This window comes from Choloepus didactylus, chromosome 22 (genome assembly GCF_015220235.1).
Source record: "Choloepus didactylus isolate mChoDid1 chromosome 22, mChoDid1.pri, whole genome shotgun sequence".
In the NCBI taxonomy this organism is placed as follows: domain Eukaryota; kingdom Metazoa; phylum Chordata; class Mammalia; order Pilosa; family Megalonychidae; genus Choloepus; species Choloepus didactylus.
Window position 1 is genome coordinate 24,472,299 of NC_051328.1, and position 24,130 is coordinate 24,496,428.

The following is a 24,130-nucleotide window of genomic DNA, read 5'->3' on the forward strand; positions in this document are numbered from 1 at the left end:
AAACAAAAAAAATGACAGCTAGGAAGCAGCAAAAGGAAAAATAACCTTAAATCAAAGTAGAATAAAGAATCAGACAATACCACCAATGTCAAGTGTCTAACATGCCTCCCCTATCCCCCCCTCTTATCTGCATTCACCTTGGTATATCACCTTTGTTACATTAAAGGAAGCATAATACAATGATTCTATTAGTTACAGTCTCTAGTTTATGCTGATTGCATCCCTCCCCCAATGCCTCCCCATTTTTAACACCTTGCAAGGTTAACATTTGCTTGCTCTCCCTCGTAAAAGAACATATTTGTACATTTTATCACAATTGTTGAATACTCTAGATTTCACCAAGTTACACAGTCCCAGTCGTTATCTTTCCTCCTTTCTTGTGGTGTCTCACATGCTCCCCATCTTCCTCTGTCAACTGTATTCATAGTTACCTTTGTTCAGTGTACTTACATTGTCGTGCTACCATCTCCCAAAATTGTGTTCCAAACCACACACTCCTGTCTTCTATCACCCTGTAGTGCTCCCTTTAGTATTTCCTGTAGGGCAGGTGTCTTGTTCACAAAGTCTCTCATTGTTTGTCAGAAAATATTTTGAGCTCTCCCTCATATTTGAAGGACAGCTTTGCTGGATACAGGATTCTTGGTTGGTGGTTTTTCTCTTTCAGTATCTTAAATATATCACACCACTTCCTTCTTGCCTCCATGGTTTCTGCTGAGAGATCCGCACATAGTCTTATTAAGCTTCCTTTGTATGTAATGGATTGCTTTTCTCTTGCTGCTTTCAGGATTCTCTCTTTGTCTTTGACATTTGATAATCTGATTATTAAGTGTCTTGGCGTAGGCCTATTCATATCTCTTCTGTTTGGAGTACGCTGCGCTTCTTGGATCTGTAATTTTATGTCTTTCATAAGAGATGGGAAATTTTCATTAATTATTTCCTCTATTATTGCTTCTGCCCCCTTTCCCTTCTCTTCTCCTTCTGGGACACCAATGATACATACATTATTGTACTTTGTTTCATCCTTGAGTTCCCAGAGACGTTGCTCATATTTTTTCATTCTTTTCTCCATCTGCTCCTTTGCGTGTAGGCTTTCAGGTGTTTTGTTCTCCAGTTCCTGAGTGTTTTCTTCTGCCTCTTGAGATCTGCTGTTGTATGTTTCCATTGTGTCTTTCATCTCTTATGTTGTGCCTTTCATTTCCATAGATTCTACCAGTTGTTTTTTTGAACTTTTGATTTCTGCCGTATACATGCCCAGTGCTTCCTTTACAGCCTCTATCTCTTTTGCAATATCTTCTCTAAACTTTTTGAATTGATTTAGCATTAGTTGTTTAAATTCCTGTATCTCAGTTGAAGTGTACGTTTGTTCCTTTGACTGGGCCATAACTTTGTTTTTCTTAGTGTAGGTTGTAATTTTCTGTTGTCTAGGCATGGTTTCCTTGGTTATCAAATCCGGTTTTCCCAGACCAGAACAGTCTCAGGTCCCAGAGGGAAGAAATATTCAGTATCTGGTTTCCCTGCAGGTGTGTCTTAGAAAATTGCTCCACCCTTTGATGCCTCGGGTCACTGTGCTTTTCTGCCCAGCAGGTGACACCTGTTAGCCTATAATTCTTGACTGGTGTGAGGAGGTATGGCCGTGTTCCCCCAGGCTCTGGGGTCTGGTTCTGAATGGAAAGGGCCCCACCCCTTTCCTCCTAGAGAAGACAGACCCCTCAGGTGGAGGTCATTAGCATTTCAATGGTCTCACTCTCTGCTTGTGGTGTCTCCACCCTTCCCAGAGTCACAGCCTTGGAAACTGAAAATGACTGGGGCTTTCTCCACTGAGCCAAAAAAGAAACAGATAGTCCCCTTCAGACGGAGTCCAAGGCGACCCTCTGGCTCTCCCAGGTCAGTCGTCACCCAAAGCCTCTGTCTGTTTTTTGGGGCTGCGTACCTGTAGTGAGCAGTTCCCACTCGCTACTTAAAACCCCAGTTGGAGCTCAGCTGAGCTGTATTCGCTTGCTGGGAGAGAGCTTCTCTGTGGCACCATGTGGCTCTGCAGCTCGGGCTATGGGGGAGGGGGTTTCCCGACCTGGTTCCACAGGTTTTACTTACAGATTTTATGCTGTGTTCTCAGGCATTCCTCCCAATTCAGGTTGGTGTATGATGAATGGATGGTCTCGTTTGTCCCCCCGCAGTTATTCTGGATTATTTACTAGTTGTTTCTGGTTTTTTGTAGTTGTTCCAGGGGGACTACTTAGCTTCCACTCCTCTCTATGCCGCCATCTTGCCCCAAGCTCTATAGCTTGATTTTTAAAGCAAACTTAAAAAAAACAATATCCTTAAAAACAGAGAAGAGTTGAAAAAAGAAAAAAAGGTGACCTATTGTTCCGCTATCCACAGCAAGGAACCACTATTAATACTTTGATGTATTTGCTTTTCCTGTAACATAAGTTTTCTCAAGATGTAAAACACAATCTTGTATCCTACTCTTTTCAATTACTATTGCTTAACCATTTTCCCATATTAGAAATTCTTCATTAATTTTTTGCTGGTTCTATTTATATTCTATAAAATGTACCAGGGATTCTTTAGATATTTTATTAGGCTCTTTTGGCTTTTAAAGTTTATTTGTTATAGGCAGCCTTGCAAAGAATGTCTTTGTCAGGAAGCTTTTTCTACATTTCACTTTTTTTTTTTTTTTAGGATAAATTTCTTGCTCTAGAATTATTGGATCAAAGGATATGCATGTTGTTAAGGCTCCATACCACTTTTCAAACCACTTTCTGTGAGAATGATTCCAATTTACAGTTTTACTAGCAGATTTTAAGGGTACCTGTTTTCCTGCAGAATTGGATGACTTTTGCTGATAATCTCAAGTCCAGTGCTGGTGTACCTCCCTCTATCTACCTGGAAAGTGGACACCATTTCGGTAGAGTAATTCTTTTAAAATGCACCCATTCAGGTTACTTGAGAAATCCCTTGTTCATTAGGATTAAGAATTATTATCATCCTTTAATCTATTCAGAAGCTTGGGTTTTTTTTCTGATATATTTTTTTAAGTGGAATGCATCCATATCATTTTCTATATTTACCATGCATATTGCTTCCAAGCTCTCTATTAAACACGTTTCTTATTCAGGAGCTAACCATGTCCTTGCCTGGTTTTCAATAACTTCCAAGATTCGGCCCAATACTACCTATAGACTGTTATTAACCAGACAGTCTGCTCTTAGCCAGTCACTCCTCCTGTCTTCTACTTCCACTTTGTTCTTTCTTACCTCTTGTGCCCTTGGGAGTGCTGTTCCATGAGCTAGAATAACCAATACCCACTTTCTCCATTCCCATCACCAGGTAGGTTTCTTCATGAGCTCTGATTCCAGTTGATTGTCTGGGTTGCCAGGAGCACTGTGCTGAGTCTAAGCTCAGCAGGAGGGGACATACGTTGGCGTTCATTAGCAATGCCTGCCACAGACATGACGAGAGTAGCAGCAGATATGCAGCCTATTTGCCATCTTGGTTAAGCTGAATCATACTGAGACTTCAAAGCCCAGCCTGTGTTTCACTTTCTCCATGGAACCTCGGGTTACTGCAATCCACGTCACCTGAATTCTCCCTTCTCAATGTGCCTGTCACACTCATGGCCATTTTCACTCTTCGGTACCTGACTTTGTCTCCCCGATTAGACTGTGGTTTCTTTGATGGCAAGGATTGTGCAGTATACTTATTTTGTGTTCCTTCATTGTAGGAACACAATGCAATTTATTATTGCAATTATTCAGTGCAATATCCTACACAAAGTAGATGCTTAGGATACATTTGATTGGTTGGTTGAGGTAGTTATAGTGAAACAGTAGTGGAAAATGGTAGAAAAGAGCATTCTTTTTAAAATCTCTGACATTTGTTGAGTGAATTAACAGAGACTTCTTCCTTGTTAGAGGATCCTTGACTGTTTTGGGATCATGAAATATTCAACTCCTTTCAAAACGGCCTAACCTACACCAAAAGCAAAGTGCAATGTATTGGATTATAAATCAAAGTTACATTCCTGGTTGACATAAAAATGAATAGTAAAATATATATGACTCATATGTTATTCTTGAGAAAGAATTGGAATTCTAACAAGAACGAACATTCAAACATCCAGGGACTATTGAATGGCTGTTGGATAAAAGTAACTAAAATGTTTGATGATCACAGGAAACTGTATTTTTACTTTAGTAAAAAATAAGCAATTAAAAAAAATTAAAAAAAAATTTCAAGGCCCATTGAAATCAAGTCTGTTATTGATGTACTTCCTCATATTAGAACCATACATATTAAGTTTTGTAATATTTTATAATATTTGTTCCAATATGTTGTCTTAAAATTATAGCAGCAATCAAAATATTAGATACATTTGTGAGAAAAAGATTTCCTCAGGAATGTTAGATTTGTGCTGAATATTTTTCTGAAGGATATACTGGCTTTATTACTCTTTGATTGGAATTGCCCTGGTATTCATATTTTCTTGACTGAGAATAGTACCAGTTATGTATTGATCCACTACAAATGATTATTTTGTTTCTTTGTTTAAAATGGAAAGTTTATTTGCTCAGTACACGAAATAGGATGCAAGCACTGTCATGATAAATATACAGAAATGTGCAGAGCAACATAAAACAGAAATTTAATTTAAATGAAGGGAAATCTCTTTAAATGTTATGGCGACATATTCCCAAGAAGAATCTTTTCTTCAGTTAACTATGCATTTCAATAATATAAAGGTGATAATGGAATAAGTCGAAGTTAGCTTGTGTGAATTTTCCTTAAAAATAAAATTCCAACTCTATTAATCCATGCCAGTTAAAAATTATAACTAAAATTTTCAAATAAGTTCAAAAGGAGAGAAAGGAGTTAGGTTACCATTTTTGTTTGAGTAGTCCAGAGAAAAATGGTTACCGCAAATACAGCAGACAAACTGTTGTGACTGACTAATCTAGAACATGGTGTAGTACTGAATTTCAGTCTCAAGTTATGCTAAATACTCATCACTACTATGGCACATTTTGGTCCATATTGTGGTTTAATGCCAAGCTAGATCCCAATTTGTTACAGAAACACGTAGATTACTGTTGCTTTTTTGTTTGTTTTTAAATATATATATATTTAAAAAGCCAGGTATACTTCCACATACAAAGGCAGGTTTTCTGAGGAGCAATTTACAGGAAGTAATCTGGAGTGCGTCGGGTAAGGTGAGGCTCTCCCCAGCGAGGCGCTGGGTCAAACTGAAGGAAGGAATATTTTAAAGTATCATCTAACTCCATGATAGCAGCCTATTTCCCACAACAGTAACAACAATTGGGTACACTGAAGGCAGTAACCACATTCTGATCATGACACCAATTGTATCCCTCCATTACAAGTTGGTGAGCACAAGAAACCAGCCTGAGGCCATTGGTGTGGGTAAACGTTTCAGAAATGTCTTGCCTGAATGTGTAGTCAGCACCACGTGGAGAAATGCCCCACCCACCACAGTCATCTGGATCCGGCCACAACAGATCACACATTGGGCCCTCATGTGGCACTTCTTGAAAACGAACCCGGCTCTTATAGTATCCAGTGTATCTATGAATGGAGAGAAGCCACCATGGAGGAAGGTATCTGTCCATCTACCAAAGCTGTAAGTAGAAGATAATCAAACAGATCTGTGAAATATTTCCAAACATTGGCATTTCCATACTTTCATAGAAATTCATCATAAAAGTCATATACTTGGGTAATTTGTAGGCTTTCATGGTTTCCTCTCAATATTGTGGTGCGTGCTGGAGAACGCATCTTTAACGCCACAAGAAGAGTCACGGTCTCCACGGAATAATAACCTCTGTCAACATTGGCCCCCATGAATAGATAGTTTGTGTCTGGTGATTTCCCACCAACTCTAAAGAGTTCCATAAGATCATGGAATTGACCATGAACATCTCCAGACGATAACTGGACAACGAACCTCTTACACATTTGATTGTTTTGTTAAACTTTCGTTAGCCTTGTCGCACAGGGTCCGCACTTGTTTCTCATTAAGCTGTTTACAGTCATTCAGCTGCTTGACTCACTGGTCCAGCTCCTTGTGAACACTGTGTCTTCCATGGGCCCACTCCACCTCCCCACCCTGGCACTCTGAGCAGGACTCCCCTCTCCGCTTTCCCACTGCCGCCGTGGCCGCGGCCAGCTCCTGGCTACAAGTGATTATTTAAGGGTCTTTTTTTTAACAAAATATAAAATTATTGGTACACACATAGATGTAAAATATTCCATACATATACAGTGAGTAGCTTATCTTTGAATCCTACCTATCACTGTCATCCATGGACAGACACATTTTACCATTTATCACAAAAACATCTTATTGTATCTACCACTGTCATGATTGTTTTACCCTGATGAGCATGGCTTACCCACCCAGATCTTCATTGATAATGGATTCCTCCCACACATATCCATGCTTTGTTCTAATAGTATGTGACTAGTGCATTGATAAAAGGAATGTAAACATTTCCTTCCCTGTTACATTCCCACCTACCTTAAAAAAATGAATATATATACAATACGTTGTATATAAGTTTATCTAGTATGTATATATACTTTTGTCTTTATAATATTCTTTAGAAATAACTGGAGTTGTATCATGAGAGAACATTCAAACAACTAGGAGACTGAGTGGCTGTTGGCTATTGTCATGGTAACTGAAGGAACTTGAAGTCCATTCGAGAGCCATGACTCACACACCTCATAGCATTTAAATGACTTGCCATGTGTGCTACATGCCATCATGTGATTTGTAAAGAGGTAGGATTTCTCCTCAGTGTAGACTGAAATATTAAGTCCTGTGCTTAACCTAACCAGTTACAGACACTATCCCAATAACTTTAAAAAATATGTTTATGACTCAGTGCCCAAACAGGCAATTCAGCGAGGAAGGATCATTGGCATTCAGAGGAGAGGGCAAGAACTGCTGTGTTTATTTTGCCACGGTCGATTTATTCTTTTTTCACAGAGAGTTACTTACCTCTAACCTTGAATCTTTAACATTATGTTCAGCTCACAAATCTCCACTGTTTATAACCCTTGTTACCTTTTAGCAATATAAATATATTTGTAAATGAGGTGAGCCAGACATTTTACATTTAATTACACAGCTTTCTAAGGGAATCATTGGGGTGGACTTCTCTACATCCATCCGCACCAGATGATAAGTCTTAAGATAATGGAGTAATCCCAGTCCCGTGGCCTGATTGGTTGGGCATGTGACCCAATTCTCACCAATGAGATGTGAGTGGACATCTGCTGAGGTACCTCTGGGAGAAGTTTCCTCTCCAAAGACAGAGTCACAGAAAGTCCTATTATCAGCCCAAGAATAAAGCAAACAGCAAGGATGGCTAAGTGGAGAGATGGAAAGATCATGGGTCTTTGTTGACTCAAGCTGCTAATTCAATTAACCCTGAAGCTTACCCTATGCAAGGACTTCCATTTATGTAGAGATCATAAATTTTCTTTATTGTTTAAGCCATTCGAGTTGAGGTTTCTGTTACTTGCAGCTGGATGCAGTCTCACTGATAAACTATTTTTAAGAGTAATGACTCATGGGGAAACAATCTTCCCAGTTTCTAATTAACTCTGGCCCTCAGAGATAATTATCTGGGCCATCAGATACATAAAAAATATGGAACTCATAAGATTAAAATTATAGTGGTGAGTTCTCTGAGCTTCTTCCAGGCCAACATCTGTCTTTGGCTCTGGTTACTGGACTTTTCTAAATGCTATGGCCCCCAAATGTCAGTCTTAATTCCTGCCTCAAACAAAGAAAGCAGAGCTGTTTCCTGCCCCCCAGGCAGGAGATATCGCCACTCTGGACTTGCCAAAAGGAGAAAAAGAACTGCAGGAAGCAGTTGAACATATTGATGAAGTACAAAATGAAGTAGACAAACTTAATGAACAAGCCAGAGAGGAGATTTTGAAAGTAGAACAGAAATATAATAAACTCCGCCAACCATTCTTTCAGAAGAGGTCAGAGTTGAACACCAAAATCCCAGATTTGGGGGTAACAAACTTTGTCAACCATCCACAAGTGTCTGCATGGCTTGGGGAGGGGGATAAAAAGGCATCCCCTTATTTGACCAGAGTCAAAGTGATAGAATTTGAAGACGTTAAATCAGGTTACAGAATAAATTTTTATTTTGATGAAAATCCTTACTTTGGAAATAAAGTTCTCTCCAAAGAATTTCCTCTGAATGAGAGTGGTGATCTATCCTCAAAGTAGACTGAAATCAAAAGGAAATTTGGAAAGGGCTTGAGGAAATGTTCAAGTCAAACAAAGAATAAAGCCAGCAGGAAGAGGTAGCATGAAGAACCACAGAGCTTCTTTACCTGGTTTACCCACTCTTATGCAAGTGCAGATGAGTCCGGAGAGGACATCAAAGATGATATTTGGCCAAATCCATTACAGGACTATTTTGTTCCTGATATGGATGATGAAGAAGGGGAAGGAGAAAAAGATGATGATTATGAAGAAAAAGGATTGGAAGATATTGATAAAGAAGGGGATAAGGATGAAAGGGAAGAAGATGAAGATGATGATGGGGGAGAGGATGGGGAGGAGGATAGAGAAGAAGATGACTGATAGAACACTGATGGATTCCAACCCTTCGCTTTTAAATTTTTTCCAGTCCGTGGGAGCAAGTTGCAGTCTCCACCCCCCCCCAGCCCCGCCGTGCTCAGTTGCCCAGTTTTTGAGGCCTCTTTTCTCTCCTTTACACCATGGTTCTCAATTTATTTGGGGGGAAATACCTTGCGCAAAAGAATCTCTACCCCTTTTGTTCCAAATTCATTTTTATCCCTTCCTGTCTCAACAAAAAAGTTTATGGAATCAACACACCACAGTGCTCTGTAGGAAAAAAGGAAAAACCTTGGGCTCCCCTCACTCTGCTAGGAGCTGGAGGGTGCTAGGCCACTGTGTAGCAGTGCATGGGATTCTAGATTTTTTCCTCCTTTCTCTGTATATTGGGCTCAGAGATTACACTGTGTCTCTATGGGAATATGGACCTGTATCTGTGTACTTTCCCTTGTTTGAAAAAAAGAAAAAAAACCCTTAAAAACATGAGCTTATAGAAGGTCAGCAAAAGGTGGGTTCGAGATGTTTGGATGGGTTAAGTGGGCATTTTGACAATATGGCTTCTCCTTTGGCATGTTTAATTGTGATGTTTAAGGGGTATCCTTGCAGTTTAAGAATTCACTTTAAAAATAAAATTCTGTCCTAATTATGACTTGAGACCTGCCACTTGATGGAAGAATCTGCAGAACCTGTAGGATCTTATTTGGAATTGACATTCTCTATTGTAATTTTGTTCCTGTTTATTTTTAAATTTTGTTTCACTGGACAGGAAATATGGGACTCTGTTGTAAAAGTTAAAAGTGTACAAGTTGCTTTGTTACAATAAAATGTCTACATAAAAGAAAAAATATATATATAGTTGTTACATATAGGGAGAAGGGTGGAGGTAGTGACTGGGAGGGGGCTGAATGCTGGTAATGTTCTGTTTCTTGATCTGGGTGGTGGTTACAATGGTGTTTACTTTTGGCTAAATTCTTCAAGCTGTACACTTATAATCTGTGTACTTTTCTGCATGTAAGTTATACTTCAATTAAAATTTTTATTTTAAAAAATATTAGATTGTAACCAAACAGCCAAACAACTTGTTTATATCTTGACTGGAAGGGTATAGATGGCATTTCATGGCCAATTTGTTAAGCAGCTGAATTAAGCCGTAAGGATATGCTTGCCTTTATAATGTCCCAAATGCTCCATGTAAAGCCCTCCTGTCATTAAGTGTGTGGCTGACCCACCCTTATCTCAGCCAAAATATTTTCCCTTTTGGTTTGTGTGGAAGGAAGGTCCTCAAAGTCTCACAAATGGAGGACCTTGTTATTTTTAGAATCTAGCCATAATATTAAAAACTAGATTAAAAACTAACAGATTGGAGTTTGTACATGTAGGGCTTTGTCAAGCAACATCCTCAGAGAGGCATTTTAGTTATTAGAAGATTCTCTTTAAGGAAACCACTGGGTTGAGAAGAGTGCAACCAAGAAGCTCATGCAGCCTGTAACTTACTGAGACCTCTAGCCTAAGTTCTTGGAGGAGAGCTGTAACAGGCTATAGCAGTTTGAATTATGTACCCCAGGAAAAAAACATGTTCTCAATCCATTTCTGTGGCTCCAAACCTATTGTAAATAGGACCTTTTGAAGACATTATTTTTAGTTAAGATGTGGCCCTACTGAATGAGGTTGGGCCTTAACCTATTACTGGAGGTTTTATGAAGAGAAAGCCACATAGAGGAGTAGAAGCTGTAAGTCAATGGAACCTGGAAGAGAAGGGAAGAGGACATGGCTATATGATGGGAAAGCCAAGGAACCCAAGAATTGCCAGCCAGCCAGAACACTACTGACTCTGGGAGGAGCAAGTCTTCCAGCCTCTGAAACCATGAGTTAATTTATTCCTTGTGTCAAGCCAACCCATTGTGAGGCTGTTGTCATAGCAGCCAGGAAACTAAGACACATGCTTAGTTGGTTTTTGTGGAAGAATCTTTGAGTTTCAGAGACCAATTGTCTGGAGAAAGACGTGGCTCCACTAGAGGAAAACCAGCTAGGGTTTTACTGTAAATCATCACTTGGTGAGTAGAATTGGACATGTGGAGGCAAAAACCTGAAATTATCAGTCCTCAGGTGGGTATGGGGGAGGATTCACATTATGAAACTAAATCGGGGCTATAGTTGGTTGGTAGTGAGACCCATGGGATTCTAATTCCTTAGAGATGAATAGTCCTATCCTGTTTGAGCACCCACATTGGTCCATCAAACTGGAAGCTCCTAAGAGGAGTGTGGAGACATAATAATATTTTACATTATGTACGACCTAACTCTTCAAGGTGCATTCATATCATTATATTCTCGTTACAACCTACCTAGTGAGGTAGGTAAGTCAGATATCATAAGGGAGACAATAACTAAGAGAACAGGATTTAGAGTCAGACAGACCTGGGGTTGAATCCTGGCTCTGTCTTGCTAGTAGAGTAGTATTGAGCAATTTACTTACCTTGTCTCAGTGGTTCTCAACAGGAGTGATTTTATCCCCCACAGGACATTTGGCAGCGTCTGGAGACATTTCTGATAGTTACAACTGGGCCTGGGGGTATTACTGGCATCTAATGGTAAAGGCCAGGGATGCTGCTAAACATCCTGCAATGTTCAGAGAAGTCCCTCCTCCCCCACCAAAGAATTATGCAGCCACAAATGTCACTAGTGCTGCTGGTGATAAACTGTGGGCTATATCTTATTCTCAATCTCTGCAACTGTAAAATGGGTATATCAACATTATCTGATTGGGTTCTTATAATGATTGGATTAAATGACAGTCAATATTTGGTTGTATGTACTTCTACTCTCTCTTTCTCACTTTTCTAGGGTCTTTACATCTCCACAGAATTGGGGTTCCATGGCCAACTACCAACCATCCGTATTCCTCAGTTTCATGATATGTGTCCCTAGCAGACATTTTGCATGATGTGACTCTGTCCCATTGCCATAGTTGATTGGGAACTTTGCAATTTGTAATGAGAGATTCCAGGCTGAGTCTGGCTGGTGTGTTGAATGGGGAACATGTAAACTTGGGAGTTGTAGGTGGTCATTTTATCACCACATGGACTGGGATGCAAAGACAACCAGCTTACAAGAGAGGAGAATGCAGCAGTAATAAGAAACAGAGTCCCCAGGGCCCATTCCCTGGCTGTACCCTGACTTGGGTTCTATAGGCCATTTCTGTGTCCCTGAAACACTTTTTGATTAAGCTGGCTTCAGTTATATGTTTCTTGTGCCCAAAAAGACATATAACAACTACCAGTAACATAGGTAATGGCACTTAACATGGAGCCTAGGAGTGGTAAACCCTCAGTAAGCAGCAGTAGTTATTTATTATTCTCATCCCCATTTAGGGATTTAAAAAAAATTGAAGCAGAGAGGTTAAATAATTTGTCTGGGGTCTCACAGCTCTTTAGTGATAAATCTGGTCTGGATTCCAGGCCTCCTGACTCGTATATCTGGATTCTGCTCTGTTCTTTGAACTGTGGGATAAAACATTCACAACAGGGAATAAGTAGGTAAGTACATGTTGGACATATGTACAGTTTAAGATAATTCAAAGTGATCCCCAATGTATCCATCCATGATAAGAACTAGAAAATTGGCTGCAGCCCAGAAGATCTTCCTGAACCTCTCCTTGACACGTTGCCGTTTCACCCTGCCAGAGGTAGCCACTCTCCTAGTTTTTGTTGTAATAATTTCTTTATAGTTTTTCCACCTACATAGACATCTCTAAACCACATGATTTAGTTGTTTTGATGCTTTTTGTAAATGAAATTGTACCATATGTATTCTTTTGTGACTTGTTTCTTTCAAAACTGTTTGTGAGATTCTTCCAGGCTTTATGTGTAGTTATAGTTTCTTTATTTGCTTTGATGTATAAATTCCACAATGTGTTTATCCAATATATTGTTAACAGACATGTAGGTTATTTACCAGTTATTGACCAACAGTATTGCTATCAACATTTTTGTTTATGTATCCTGGTGTGTGTGTGCAGAATATCCTCTGATTGTATAACTGGGAGGAGATTTCCTTTGCCCCCATCCTTGCCATATTGGGGCTTTTTCAACATGATGCCAATATCTGGGGCATGAAGCTAGTTAAAGAAAGTACTGTGTTGTACTGCAGGATATTTGGAGATTTAAAGCAGTGTACTTCCTCAAAACGTTAAACCTAAAATTTCCATATAACCCAGCAGTTCTCCTCCTAGGTATACACTCAAGAGAACTGAAAACAGGTTTTCATGCAAAAGCTTGTACATCAGTATTCAATAATTGTATTCAATAACACTATTGAGCATTATTCTCAATAGACAAAAGGTGGAAAAATTAAAATGTTCATCAACTGAAAAATTGATAGACAAAATCATGTGGTGTTTCAGTACAATGGAATGTTATTCAGCCATAAAAAGAAATGAAGTAGTAACAAATTTACTACACCAATACTATGGGTCAGCAATAGGTGGGGATAAAGGGTATAGGAGGAGTTTGGGTTTTATTTTTTATTCTTATTTCTTTTCTGGAGTAATAAAAATGTTCTAAAATTGATCATGGGGATGTATGTACAGCTATGTGATGATACTGTGAGCCAGTGATTGTATACTTTGGATGATTGGTGTGGTATGTGAATATATCTCAATAAAATTGAAAAAAAAAAGCAATGAAGTAGGTGCGGTCGCAGTTGACTCGTCTGGGGGGGGTGGCGGCCGGTTGCTAAATCCTAGGCTCTCGGGATTGCTCGGAGGGTACCGGCGGCGGGGGCTCTTTCCCGGAGGCGAGGGCGAGGCGGGGGACTGGGCCCGGTCCCCGGCGGAGGCGTGCAAGGTGTGGAGGGCGGCGAGAAGGAACAGGCGGGACACGTTTCTTTGAGGGTGAAGAAGCCAAGAGAGTTTATTAGGGGAGAGTACAAGCTTATATCGGGCGGTTTAGAGGGCGGGGTAGCTGTAGGGGTTAAAGGCTTGGATTGGTTCTGAGAGGGCGTGGAGGTTGATTGAAGAGGGGCGGGAGTTGCTCCGGTAACGAAGAGGGTGGAGGGTGTGGGTAAGGCACGGGGGGGGGGGTTTCTCCGGCAAGCCCTCCCCAACGGTTGTACTTTGGGGTGAGGAAATGGGGCCTGCATTCGGCTCCACTTTCTCAGGCCCGGGGGGCCGTGGAGGGCGCTACCACCCGTGCCCCACTACCTTTCCTAGGGGCTGATCAGTTCCCCTGGCCCAGGCCCGCCAAGTCAGAACTCGATAACAGTGTCCCGCAGTAGGGATACATGGTATAATATAGAAGAACCTTGAAAACATGTTAAGTGAAAGAAGCCATGCATAAAAAGTCACCTATGGTATGATTCCATTCATATGAAATTCTTGAATTGGCAAATCCATAGAAACAGAAAGTAGATTTGTGGTTGCCAAGGGAGGAGAGAGCAATTGGGAGTGACTGCTAACATGTATGAGGTTTCTTTTTGGTGGTCAAGTATTCCAGAATTAGGTAGTGGTTATGGTTGTACAACATTATAATAGACTAAAAGCCACTGAATTATTACACTTTTAAAGAGTGAAGTTTATGGTATGTAAATTATATCAATTTAAATTTTTTAATTAGTTTTTAATTGTAATAAAATATACATAACATAAAATAATTTTACCATTTTATGTGGAAAATCTTTAACATTAATCACATTGACAATACTGTGTAACTTTCGTCACTATTTATTTCCAGACTATTTTCATCATCTCAAACCAAAACTCATACTCATTTAGCAGGAACTCCCATTTCCTGCTCCCCCTGCCCCTGGTAATCACTATTCTGCCTGGCTTATTTCACTCAACATGATTTCTTCAAGGTTCATTCATGTTTAGCATATACCAGCACTTCTTTTCACAGATGAATAATATTCCGTTGTATGACTATACAACATTATTTAGTTTATGCATTCATCTGTTGATGGACACTTTGGTTGCATCCATCTTTTGGCTAGTGTGAATAATGCCGCTATGACCATTGTTGTACAAACCTCTGCACCATTTTACCTTCCCACCAACCAAGGAGGAGTGTTCCCATTTCTCCACATCCTTGACAACACTTGTTATTTTCAGTTTTTAAAATAATAGCCATCCTAGTAGGTGTGAAGCAGTATCTCAATGTAGTTTTAATTTGCATTTCTCAAATGGCTAATGTTGTTGAGCATCTTTTCATATACGTATTGGCCATTTGAATATCTTCTTTGGAGAAATGCCAATTCAAATGCTTGCCAATTTTTAAAATGAGTTGCTTGTATTTTTGTTGTTGAGTTGTAGAAATTCTTTATATATTCTGGATATTAAATTGTTATTAGATATATGGTTTCCAAATATCTTCTCCCATTCTGTAGGTTACTTTTTATGTTTTTTTTTAACATTTTAAATTGTGAAATGTAATATGTATATACAGAAAAGTGATAACTTTCAAAGTACGATTTAACAAGTAATTATAGAACAAATTTCGAAGAATGTTATGGGTTACAGTTCCACAATTTCAGTTATTTACTTCTAGCTGTTCTAATACCCTCAAGACTAAAAAAAAAAAAAAATCATTTGAGGATTCAGTATTCACAATCCTTTGTTGAATCCTAACTTGTCTATTGCTACACTTCCCTCTCATTTGATCTCTGTCTGAATATTCAGGGATATCTGGGCATTAACCATCCTAACTTGTTCATATTGAAAAGGGTTGTTGACATTATGATGAAGGGGAATGCAGCTGGTTGATGTTCTTGGAGAGGATGTTGCCTCTGGGTTTTGGGACTTTTCTGACATATGAATACTCTGGAGGATTTAAGTTTCTGAGAAATAAACTTAGTGAGTGAAACTTTTGTAGAGTATCTGATAGGGACTTGGGTATTCTTTAGGATTTTCAGGACTGCTTTTGATTTGCCCTTGGCATACTGTGGCCATTTGGCTTATCTAGCTGGAGCTTGCCTAAGAGTAACCTCCAGGATAGCCCCTCTATTCAATTTGAAATCTCTTAACCACTGTAACTTTATTTTGTTACCTTTCTTTTCCCCCTTTTGGTCAAAAAGGCATTTTCAATTCCTTGATGCCAGGGTCTAGCTTATTCCTGGGAGTTGGGTCTCATGTTGCCCTGGGAGTCATGTCCCACATACGAGGGAGGTTAATTAATTTATTTCTGGCACCCTTTTTTGAAGAGACTCTTCTTTCCTCATTGGATGAGATTAGACACCTTTGTCAAAAATCATCTGACCATGGATGTGTAGACTTGTTTCTTAACCCTCAATTCTATTCCATTGGTCTTTATGTTTATCCTTATGTCAATATGACACTGTTTTAATTACTGTAGCTTTGTAGTAAGCTTTGAAATTAGGAAATGTGAGTCCTCCAATTTTGTTCTTCTTTTTCAAGATTATTTTGACTCTTCTGAGACCCTTGCAATTTTGTATGCATTTGAGGATCAACTTTTCCATTTCTACTGTGCCAGTTTGAATGTATTGTGTCCCCCAAATGCCATTATCTTTGATGTAGCCTTGTGGGGCAGACATTTTGGTGCTGATTAGATTTGCTTGGAATGTGCCCCACCCAGCTGTAGGTGATGACTCTGATGAACTATTCCCATGGAGGCATGGCCCCATCCATTCAGGGTGGGCCTTGATCAGTGGAGCCATATAAATGAGCTGACTCAAAGAGAAGGAACTCAGTGCAACCGTGAGTGATGTTTTGAAGAGGAGCAAGCTTGCTGGAGAGGAACATCCTGGGAGAAAGCCATTTTGAAACCAGAACTTTGGAGCAGATGCCAGCCATGTGCCTTCCCAGCTAACAGAGGTTTTCCAGACACCATTGGCCATCCTCCAGTGAAGGTACCCGATTACTGATGTGTTACCTTGGACACTTTATGACCTTAAGACTGTAACTGTGTAGCCAAATAAACCCCCTTTTTATAAAAGCCAATCCGTCTCTGGTATTTTGCATTCTGCAGCATTAGCAAACTAGAACAGATTTTGGTACCAGAGAAGTGGTGTGCTTTTGCTGCTGAGTTTGCAAATACCAAACATGTTGGAATGTCTTTTTAAATGGATAAGGGGAAGATTCTGGAAGAATTGTGAGGAGCTTGATAGAAAAGGCCTAAACTGCTTTGAAGAGACTGTTTGTGGAAATATGGACTCTAAAGGTACTTCTGATGAGAACTTGAAGAGAAATGATGAATGTGTTGTTGCGAACTGGAAGAAAGGCGATCCTTGTTTTAAAGTGGCAGAGAATTTGGCAAAATTGAGTCCTGGTGTCAGATGGAAGGAAGAATTTGAAAGCGACAATCTGGGATACTTAGCTGAGGAGATCTCCAGACTACATTTGGAGGATGTACCCTGGCCTCTCCTTGCAGCTTATAGTACAATGTGAGCAGAGAGAGATAAACTTAGAACTGAACTCTTGGGTTCAAAGAAACCAGAAGCTGATGGCTTGGAAAATTACAAGCCTCCAGGGGGTGGAATCCCAGAAGCTACAGCCCAACGTGAGGATGTAACCAAACATGGAACCCAGCTGCTATTTCAGTACAAGCCAAGATTGGAAAAGGAGTTAAGCAGAAAGGATTTGTGGAAAGTCCTATTGTCTGATGGCTTTGACCCCTGTGTGCTTCATGCAAAGCCAACAAAATTTTTGCAAGATCTTTATAGACAGAGCCATTGCCAGTCTGGACTGAAGGAGACAGACAAGGAACAAATTGAAGGAAAAATTTCTTCAAAGACAGAGCCATGGAGGTTGAGGTCTGGAGTCAAGAGGTCTTAGGCTGTGAGAGCGGAGCAGCCCATACGCATGGAAAGGGTGAGTTTGCCCTGGAGGTCGAGGGCGGGCCTTCTGCCTCGATGCTCAGGAAATGTTCTGCAACCCCAAGCCCCAAAGAGGGTTGAGCACATTCCCAGGAAATTGGGAAGAGCCTGGCTGCCACCCCACTGTTCTGAAGGGGTTGAGCATGTGCCCCGGAGATGGAAGAGAATCCGGGAGTTGCCCAGATGTTTGAGGAGGTTGGGGCCGAGAAGGTGGTCTCCCCAATGTGTGGATATGTTGGAGCACTCACCTAAGTGTTTGGAGAGGAAAGTACTGCCACAAAGGCCCTTAGGAAGGGTTGGACTCCCGCTCTCTTAAGCCCCAAGGATGCAACATTGTTCTGTAAATGACTCCCAGACTTTGAAATCTAATGGAGTTTGTCCTGCAGGTTTTAGGAACTGTTTTGGTCCTGTTAACCCTGTTTTCCTTACTCTTTCTCCTTATGGCAATGGGAATGTTTATCCTATGAATGTCCCTCCTTTGTATATTGGAAGCATATAACTTGTTCTAAGTCCACAGATCCAAAGCCAAAGGAGAATTATGCCTTAGGACCCACCACGCCTGTAATTGATTTTGATAGGATCTTGAACTTAACTTTTGTTACTGAAATGATTTAAGTTTTTGTGATATTGTGATGGAATGAATGTATTTTGTATTTGGAAAGATAATGTCATTTTGGGGTCCAGGGGATGGAATGTGCCAGTTTGAATGTATTGTGTCCCCCAAATGCCATTATCTTTGATGTAGTCTTGTGGGGCAGACGTTTTGGTGCTGATTAGATTTGCTTGGAATGTGCCCCACCCAGCTGTGGGTGATGACTCTGATGAGATGTTCCCACGGATCTCATGGCCGCACCCATTCAGGGTGGGCCTTGATCAGTGGAGCCATATAAATGAGCTGACTCAAAGAGAAGGAACTCAGTGCAGCTGTGAGTGACGTTTTGAAGAGGAGCAAGCTTGCTAGAGAGGAACGTCCTGGGAGAAAGCCATTTTGAAACCAGAACTTTGGAGCAGATGCCAGCCATGTGCCTTCCCAGCTAACAGAGGTTTTCCAGACACCATTGGCCATCCTCCAGTGAAGGTACCCGATTACTGATGTGTTACCTTGGACACTTTATGACCTTAAGACTGTAACTGTGTAGCCAGATAAACCCCCTTTTTATAAAAGCCAATCCGTCTCTGGTGTTTTGCACTCCACAGCATTAGCAAACTAGAACATCTACATAAAAGGTTGCAGAAATATTGATAGATATTGCATTGAATTTTCAGATTGCTTTAGGCAGTATTGACATCTAATATTAAATCTTCTAATCCATGAACATGGTATAGCTTTCCATTTATTTAAGTTGTCTTTAATTTCTTTCAGGACTATTTTATAGTTTTCAGTGCATAAAACTTATACCCCCTTGGTTACATTAACTCCTTGGTATTTTACTATTTTAGATGCTATTGTAAATGAATTGTCTTGTTTTCAGATTGTTCATTACTGGTGTGTAGAAACCCAAATGACTTGTGTGTGTTTATATTGTATCCTGCAACTTTGCTGAATTTGTTTATTAGTTCTAGGAGCTTTCTTGTGATTCTTTGGGTTTTTCTATATGTGGGTTCATGTCTTCTGCAAATACAGATAATTTTATTTTTTTCCTTCCAATTTGGATGTCTTTTTTCCTTCCTTTGCCTAATTGCTCTGTCTAGAACATCCAGTACTATGTTGAATAGCAGGAGTGAAATTGGGCATCCTTGTCTTGTTACTAATCTTAGGGGGAAAGCTTTCAGTCTTTCATCGAGTGTGATAATTGCTGTGAGTTTTTCATAAATACCCTTTATCATGTTGAGAATGTCCCCTTCTCTTCCTAGTTTTCTGAGTGTTTTTCTTTAATCATGAAAGAACGGACTTTGTCAGCTGCCTTTTCTGCATCAGTTGAGATGATCATGTGGTTTTTCTCCTTCATTCTGATAATGTGGTGTTACCTTGAGTGATTTTCTTATGTTGGACCATCCTTGCATTCCTGGGATAAATCCCAGTTGTTCTTGGTGTATGATTTTTTTAATATATTGTTGGATTTGGTTTGCCAGTATTATTGAGGATTTTTGCATCTATATTCATGAGGGATTATTAGTCTGTTATTTTCTTGTGCTGTCTTTAACAGCTTTGGTATCAGGGTAATGCTGGCCTTGTAGAGTCGGTTAGGAATAATCTCTATTCTTCTAAACTTATGTGCTGGAGTTTTCTATTTCTTCTTGCCTCAGATTAGGTAAATTGTATGTTTCTAGGAATTTGTCCATTTCATCTAGGTATTCTAATTTGTTGGCACATAATTGTTCATAGTACCCTCTTATAATCCTTTTCATTTCTGTAAAGTTGCTAATAATGTCCCCACTTTCATTAATGATTTTAGTTATTTGTGTCCTCTCTCTCTCTTTTTCTTTGTCAGTCTGGCTTAAGTCTTCCTGATTTTATTGACTTTTTTAATAAAACAACTTTCAGTTTTGCTGATTCTCTCTATTGTTTCTCTCTTCTCTATTTCACTTGTCTCTGCTCTAATCTTTACTCTTTCCTTCTTTCTGCTTATTTTGGGTTTAGTTTGCCCTTCTTTCTCTTATTTCTCTAGGTGTGAAGTTAGGTTATAGATCTGTGATCTTTCTCCTTTTTTTAATGTTGGTATTTAGAACTAAAATGTTCCCTCTGAGCATTGCCTTTGTTGCATCCTGTAAGTTTTGGTATATTGTTTTTGTTTTCATTCTTCTCAAGATATTTCCTAATTTCTTTTGTGGTTTCTTCTTTGACCCATTGGTCAAACAACCGTTGGTTGTTTAATAGTGTGTTGTTTATTTTCCACATAATTGTAAATTTTTCCATTTTCCTTTTGTATTGATTTCCAGCTTTATTCCCTTGTGGAATTTATTTTGTGGGCTAACATATGGTCTATCCTGGAAAATGTTCCATGTACACTTGAGAAGAATGTGTGTTCTGCTGTTGGTTGTGGAGTGTTCTATATATGTCCACTAGATCTAATTGGTTAATAGTGTTGCCCCAGTCCTTTATTTCCTGATTGATCTGTTTAGATGTTCTATAACCATTGAAGGTGGTTTATTGAAGTCTCTATTATTATATAACTATCTATTTTCCCCTTCAATTCTGTCATTTTTTGCTTCATATATTTTGGAGCTCTGTTATGAGCCTGGTTCAGGCTGTAGTGGCAAGTATACAAAATAAGCTGGCCAGGGCTGGACTCTGGTCTCCTTATTGAGACTGAGGGACCATCCAAACAAAAATAAATTTCTCTCTCCCCTGCTCCTCCAAAAAAGGCACCTGAGCCTGAGCAGGTGGGGTCCCTGCCCCACTCCACCTGTCTTCACCTCAAGGCTGTCACAGTACCAGAGTGCCCATGGCCCAGAGAAGCCCTCCCCACCTGGACACACTCATAGACACCTGTACACCCCTCAGGAGACCCTGGTACTCCAGGCAAGGGTAGAGACCAAAGAGTAGGCACAAAGCCAGGATAGGCTGGGGTTATGGGCTCGGCCCTTGTCAGCCTGGAACCTACCATGGAATTGCACAATAAAGCCTTTTTTTCCTTGAAAAAAAGAAAACGATGTTTATAATTGTTATATCTTCTTGCTGGATGGAACCTTTTGTCAATATCTAATATATTTTATCTCTTGTGATCTTTTTTCACTTAAAGTCTATTTTGTCTGACAATAATATAGCCACTCTGGCTCAATTTTGATTACTCTTTGCATGGAATATCTCTTTCCACCCTTTTACTTCTAACCTCTTTGCTTCTTTGTACCTAAAGTGAGTCTCTTGTAGACAGCATATAGGTTGGATCATGCTTTTTAATCCAGTCTACCACTCTGACTTTTAATAGGGGCATTTAATCCATTGATATTTAATGTAATAACTGAGAAAGACAGATTTACTTCTGCCATTTAACTATTTGTTTTCTGTATTTCTGGTGTGTTTTTTGTTACTCAATCCCTCCATTACTACCATTTTTTTAAAAAAAATTTAGTTGCATTTTTGAAGTATGCCGTTTTGACTGCCTTCTTCTTTCCTTTTCTCTATATTTTTTAGTTATTTTCTTAGTGGTTACCTTTGTAATTACAATTAACATCTTAAACCAATAATAACCTAGTTCGACTAGTACCAACCTAGTTTAGTACTATACAAGCTCTCTACTCCTATGTATCTTCCTCCTTCCCCCTTTATATTGTTATTGTCTCAGATTACATCTTTGTACTTTTTAGGCCCATTAACATAGATTTTAAATGTTATTTTACACATTTGCCTGGCATGTGACATAGGTTGAGGTGGGGGAAAACAGTTACAAACCAAAAGTACAATATTACAGGATTTTATATTTACCTACTTGTTCTTTAGTTATTTTATGGCTTTCAGTTACTATCTAGTGTCCTTTTATTTCAGCCTGAAGGACTTCTTTAGCACTTCTTTGTTGGACAGGTCTTCTGGTAATGAACAGTTTCAACTTTTATCTGTAAATGTCTTAATTTCTCCTTCATTTTTGAAAGATAATTTTGCCAGATGTAGAAGTCTTGGCTGACAGTCTTCTTTCCTTTAGGGACTTTAAAGATGCCATCCCACTGTCTTCTGGCCTCCATGGTTCCTAGTAAGAAATCTGCTGTTCATCTTATTGGGGATTCCTTGTATGTGACAAGTTGCTTCTCTCTTGATGATTTCAATATCCTTTCTTTGTCTTTGGATTTTGTCAGTTTTGCTATAATGTTTCTTGGTGTAGATCTCTTAGAGTCTATCCTGCTTGGAGTTTGTTGAGATTCCTGGATATGTATATTCATGTCTTCATCAGATTTGGGATGTTTTCAGCCTTTACTTTTTCAAGTAGTTTTTCTGCCCCTTTTCTCTCTTTTGTCCTTCTTGGACTCTGATGATGTATATGTCAGCACAAGTAATTGTGTTCCACAGGTCCCTCAGGCTCTGTTCATTTTTCTTTATTATTGTTTCTTTCTGCTCCTGAAAGTGGATAATTTCAGTGATCTTTTTTTCAAGTTCACTAATCCTTTCCTCTGCCTATGCCAATGTGCTGTTGAATCCATCTAGTGAGTTTTTCACTTCAGTTACTGTAATTTGTAGCTCCAAAATTACTATTTTGTTCCTGTTTGTAATTTCTATCTCTTTATTTTGTTCAGACAATGTTTTCCTAACTGCTTTTAGTTCTTTGTATATGAATTCCTTTAGCTCATTGAACACATTTAAGACAATTGATTTAAAGTCTTTTACTAATAATTCCAGTACATGAGCTTTCCCATGCTCATGAATTTTCTAGCAAATTCTTTTTTTCCTGTGAATGAGCCAATCTTTCCTATTTCATTGTGTGTTTTGTAAATTTTTTTTGAGGACTGGATATTCTGAGTATTATGATGTTATAACTCTGGAAATCTAGTTTTCCTACTCCTCTGGGTTTTCTAGGTTGGTTTTTGTTTTTGTTTTTATTTGGGCTGTTATTGTTGTTGAGGGCTGGAGCTGTTAAGTTTTTACTTCTCCAGATTATTTTTGCTCCCAAACAGGGAATGGAAAAAAATATTGGTACCACTTCCTTAAGACTCCTCTGCCACTTTTGCCAGAGGGGACCTGGAACAATGGCTGCCCTCAGAGCTGGCCCCCTAGTGATCTGAAGTAGGTGATCAGAAGCAGTGACCAGCGGTCAGTCCACACACCATTGGACTTTGGAGGACTAGGTCCTTATAGCCCACCCTGGCACCAGCAAGCTGCATCTGGAGTCCAGGCTGCAGTCCTCACTGCTGCCTGTCACATGGTTGGCAAGTGGAGGATAGAAGCTCCTGCCCATAGGATGAAATTCACCAATATTTACTGCTATTTACCAGCTTCTTCCTCTGGCTCTTCCTTGTGTGCTAGATGCCAGAGTTTCAGTATAGTTGATTCAGACTGTTCCTGCAAGTTCAACAGGGACTGATTCCTGGAGTTTCCCACTCTGCCATCTTCCCACAATCATCTCCTCAATAGAAATTTAACTAAATAGAAAGCACAGTATCCTTATAACTCCTTCTTTTATTTAAAACACATGTGTTAAATGCCTAAGACATGCCAGGCATTTTGCACATTGCTGGGGAAAATTGGACATGGCCCCTGTGTTGGTCAGAATCGTTGTCGGGTTTCTGGTAGGAAACAAATGGCACTTTCAGAAGGGGTCACAGAGGAGAGTTTAATGAAGGGTTTGTTTGCAAAAGTGTGGTCAGTTCTAAGAGAGACCCTGATGAAGAGATGGTGAAGCACTTTGGGGTTGGTGACAGATGATAGGCATGGCTACCCCGGCCTGAAAGGGCAAGGGAAGAAAGTGGTTATCAGGACCCAGCAAAGCCATGGAGAGGACTGTCCAACAGGAAGTAAAGCCGGGAGGGAGTCAGAAAACAGCACCCTGACCTCATTCTTCTCTGCTCTCCCATCTCCCACTTCTGCCTCCCATTAACAGATACAACTGTGGTTCAGAGGGGATAGGAACCTGGGCAGTCCCCATCAGTCAGCCTCCATGGCACAGATCACAGGGCAGAAGGCTGGAGAACAAACCTGGAGAAGCAAATGGAGACCAGTTATCCATATCCTCATGGGTTTTACGTTTGGGGTGGGCAGACAGAAAAATAAACAAAATAATTACAGGGGGTGATAAATAAACAGGGCCCACT

At 39.8% G+C, this 24,130-nt stretch overlaps 1 protein-coding gene and 2 pseudogenes across 4 annotated transcripts in view; 2 read left to right on the top strand and 1 right to left on the bottom strand.

Annotated features, from left to right (window-relative positions):
- The window catches only part of LOC119518528 (cytochrome b5 type B), a 179,941-nt gene that overhangs the window by 88,927 nt on the left and 66,884 nt on the right, over nt 1-24,130 (top strand). The gene's annotated exons all lie outside the window — the stretch shown is intronic.
- Nucleotides 5,178-6,082, bottom strand: LOC119518529 (annotated as a pseudogene).
- LOC119518525 lies at nt 7,775-8,632 on the top strand (annotated as a pseudogene).